Source organism: Paramisgurnus dabryanus, chromosome 23 (genome assembly GCF_030506205.2).
Source record: "Paramisgurnus dabryanus chromosome 23, PD_genome_1.1, whole genome shotgun sequence".
In the NCBI taxonomy this organism is placed as follows: domain Eukaryota; kingdom Metazoa; phylum Chordata; class Actinopteri; order Cypriniformes; family Cobitidae; genus Paramisgurnus; species Paramisgurnus dabryanus.
This window is the reverse complement of record NC_133359.1, coordinates 30,885,075-30,889,345: the sequence shown is the minus strand read 5'-3', so window position 1 is coordinate 30,889,345 and position 4,271 is coordinate 30,885,075. Positions and strand designations below refer to the sequence as shown.

At 34.7% G+C, this 4,271-nt stretch overlaps 1 long non-coding RNA gene across 1 annotated transcript; it reads left to right on the top strand.

Moving 5' to 3' along the window:
* The first annotated feature begins 1,162 nt into the window (after nucleotides 1–1,162).
* LOC141281510 (uncharacterized) lies at nucleotides 1,163–2,805 on the top strand. Its single transcript, XR_012335872.1, has 3 exons — nucleotides 1,163–1,227; nucleotides 1,347–1,445; nucleotides 2,760–2,805. It is a non-coding gene; the product is annotated as an uncharacterized lncRNA (long non-coding RNA).
* Nucleotides 2,806–4,271: the final 1,466 nt, after the last annotated feature.

Sequence of the window (4,271 nt, the reverse complement as noted above, 5' to 3'; positions counted from 1 at the left end):
ATTTGTGAGATGTATGATATTTAATAATGTAAACAAGTTCAAAGCGATTAAGGTATTTTGTTTCATTTCTTTAAAGTGTTTTATGCACCGTCTGTACTTAGCCACTATTTAGCTTACAAATAGACCGACTACGAATAACCCACGTTTAGCCCAGAAATAACCATTAATTTAATTAGATGTGGTTTTTGCCAAATAACTTGTGAGATGTATGGTATTTCATTGTGTAAGCAAAGTTAACAGCGATTACAAGGTTTGTTTAATTTCTTTAAAGTGTTTTATGCCTCATCGTACTTATAGCCACTATTTTGCTCATAAATAGACCGACTACGAACAAACCATGTTTAGCCCAGAATAACCTTGAATTTAATAAAATTTTGTTTTTGCCAAAATAACTTGCAAGATGTATGATATTTCATCAGGCATGCAAAGACACCAATGAATTTAAGATGTCTGGTTTTATCTGAATATCTGCTGTCACGCATAACATTCATTATTTGACCGTATTTCAAAGATAAACAAAATTCAGTTACAACTCCGAACCGCTAGATGGCAGAGTACACAAACACAGGGCCATATCTCACGAGAAAGATTTCCGCTGTTTGAAAATCAACAACATCAGCGAGCAGCCACGAGGAAAGCATGTACCACACTCGTTTGGTCTTGTAAGTGTTGTTATTATTTTATTTTACATGTGTTTAAAATTGATTTACTTTATTTGTTGTTGGAATCGCGACATTCTTGCGGGTAATTTAACAGTATAACGTTATAGTAAGTAACCCATGTTTTATAAAACCTAAACAGTACAACCTGCAATGTAATAAAATAGTGGAGGTAAATGAGTCTATGTAACGTTACACTGAAGATTTACATGAGTGATTTGTAGGCTGCTTTTTAGTAACAGCAGTAACTTAGCTACGTTACTGTGTTCCTTACGGAGTGTTTTGCTTTACAATTATGCATGCAGAGATAGATTGTGGGGGAAAGCTATTTTTCCATAATGGATTTAACTTACAGGCCTTCAGTCTGTTGGAAAAAAGAGTTTTATTGTGTTAGTGAGGGAAAACTTGCAGGTCAGTGGGCATTAACCTTTAAGGTTGGTAAACACTTGTACACTGAAACATACAATACTGTACAATTACTGACTTAGGCATGTGCTATTCAGGTGTCAAAGCTGTGCGTAACTGGAGGGAGAAACTTGAGAGACCGTGCCGGAAGAATGCTGGACAGGTAAATTCTATAAACATGCAATATTAATCCGACATTGTGGTGTCAACACAGTCTTTCATGTGGTCACAAAAAAAAATGTCCGTCTGCAACTGTTAACGACATTATCTTTTCTATTTTAGAGTTCACTAAAATTCATTAATTTCAAAGTTCAACATTAATGGTGGTGGTCCACTGCAGAAGCAAGCATTTGAAAAAACATCAGTTCTCAGTTATTAAAGGTAAGTGTGTTTGTATGTAGTTTTAGCCTGAATGGTGTTTCACAAAATAATAGGCCTACTTTTAATATGACATTAGGTTATATGAGGAGTAATTGATGACAGTCCGGTCCTGCCTTAATATTTTCTAAATATTAAAAGCCCCAGATTAAATTACTCTTTGCCGATACAACAGTTAACTCACCCATACAATATTGTTTAGATGTTTTATTTGTAGACATTTGACAGGTTTTATGTCCATAAGATTGTAATGTGAATATTTTATGCTTGGCATCTTAAAGGGCAGGGTATTTGATTTTGAAAAATACGAACTTACTGAATACTAGCCTACACGCACCAACCAGAAGCACAATCCTATCTCATTAACCAGTAAGACTGACAAAGTGAATAACATTACCAAAATAACCAACATAAACAACTGTTTTTAATCCGAATTAAATACAGCACATTTAGAAATTTGAAAAGATAAATATCATTACACTAATTCGTAAAGGAACACAAACTACATAAGCAACACTTTCATTAAAAAAAATTTAATGAATCTAATTAGGCATGGGCCGGAATGAGATTCTGACAGTATGATAACCGTAAGCAAAAATACCACGGTGTTGCGGTATTGCCATTGTGACACTAAAATGTGTTATTTTCAAATGTCTGCGTATTAAAACATCAACTTTTCAACTGGACACAATACATTTTATTTTTAAGCAACAAACAACATTTATGCCAGGTAAAAATAAAGCCTTTAAATGATAATATTCTTTCAATTGTAAATGTAAACATGAATTCAATTACATGATTTAATTCACTTTGTGTAAACACAGTTCATACATTGAAAACGGTATCACAGAAAATTTTTGTGGTTTTTAAAACCTTGACTCTGAAAATCTCGGTATACCTTGAAACAGGTAACTGGCCCATGCCCATGTCCAAATATTGCATTCAGTCGGGGTTCAATGATTTGTTGAACGTTTTTTGGTCCTACGCCTTTTACAGATGACACAAATATATAAAAATACACATTTAGACAACTTAACATATGATTGCTATCAAGACTTTAGGAGACTTTCAACCAGCTTAACTAAAATGTTTCTGGATCAAAATCAGATACCCTGCCTTTAAGCCTCTTTTGCTAGTTCCAAAATGTCATTTAACACACGCAGAGAAACATGCACTTCTGTTTGTAGTAATGAGAACGGTATGATTACTGTTGTTGACCTGTCAATGTTTATACATGATTTTTTCAAAAGAGAATGACTATCACATTTAACATAAAGCAAAAATACTTGTCTCATGCATTCTTTTCATATTTGGCAGATGCTGTGTTGAACAACTTCCCAGCAGCAACAGAACTGGAAGTGAAAGATGCAATGGGGGCATTTCAAACAGTCACCAGGCAGCACGGGGGGGGGGGGAATAGAAATTAGTACAATTATTAAGTTGAAGTGAACTGAAGATAGTTTGTTAATGTTTAGATGTTATTTCATTTTTAAAATTGTATTTTGTTATTTATGCTTTTATTTTGTTACTGTTTTTATTCTTTTTGTTAAAAGTAGTTTTTCTTCATTTTGTCTTATCTGAATTTCTATTGTATTAACAATATTTTTTGGAATAAATTGCATGATTGCATGTTTATGACAACCTTTTTTAATGGATTAAAAATAATTATTTAGCCATTCTTTTGTTGTTTATTGGACACACACATGTAGTCGTTTAATAGCCGTCTATTTAACGGCTAGTCTATTCTTGGGCTATGATAGACGTCTACTAGATTTTCACTGACAGCCCAAAATTAGCCTTGTTTTAGCCTAGACCCACATTCACCGTCTATTAGACGTATATATGTAGACGTTTAAAAGCCGTCTATTTGATGACTAGTTTATTCTTGGGCTATGATAGACGTCTACTAGATTTTCACTGACAGCCCAAAATTAGCCTTGTTTTAGCCTAGACGTCAGGGGGGTGTTTAGACGGCTACTAGACGTCTATTAGCCGCAAAATTGCTTGCTGGGAATCCAACCTGAAATGTTGAAATCGCTTGAAAAATGCTTTTCTGAGCTGGAAATGCCTTTTAAACGACATTTCTCATCATAAGAATGCTTCTGAAGGCATTTTAGGCCGAATTGGGCACTTTTGCATGAAAGGTCAAAATCCAACCTGAAATGTTGAAATCGCTTGAAAAATGCTTTTCTGAGCTGGAAATGCCTTTAAACGACATTTCTCATCATAAGAATGCTCCTGAAGGCATTTTAGGCCGAATTGGGCACTTTTGCATGAAAAGTCAAAATCCAACCTGAAATGTTGAAATCGCTTGAAAAATGCTTTTCTGAGCTGGAAATGCCTTTAAACGACATTTCTCATCATAAGAATGCTTCTGAAGGCATTTTAGGCCGAATTGGGCACTTTTGCATGAAAAGTCAAAATCCAACCTGAAATGTTGAAATCGCTTGAAAAATGCTTTTCTGAGCTGGAAATGCCTTTAAACGACATTTCTCATCATATGATTGCTCCTGAAAGCATTTTAGGCCGAATTGGGCACTTTTGCATGAAAAGTCAAAATCCAACCTGAAATGTTGAAATCTCTTGAAAAATGCTTTTCTGAGCTGGAAATGCCTTTAAACGACATTTCTCATCATAAGAATGCTTCTGAAGGCATTTTAGGCCGAATTGGGCACTTTTGCATGAAAAGTCAAAATCCAACCTGAAATGTTGAAATCGCTTGAAAAATGCTTTTCTGAGCTGGAAATGCCTTTAAACGACTATTCTCATCATAAGAATGCTCCTGAAGGCATTTTAGGCCGAATTGGGCACTTTTGCATGAAAAGTCAA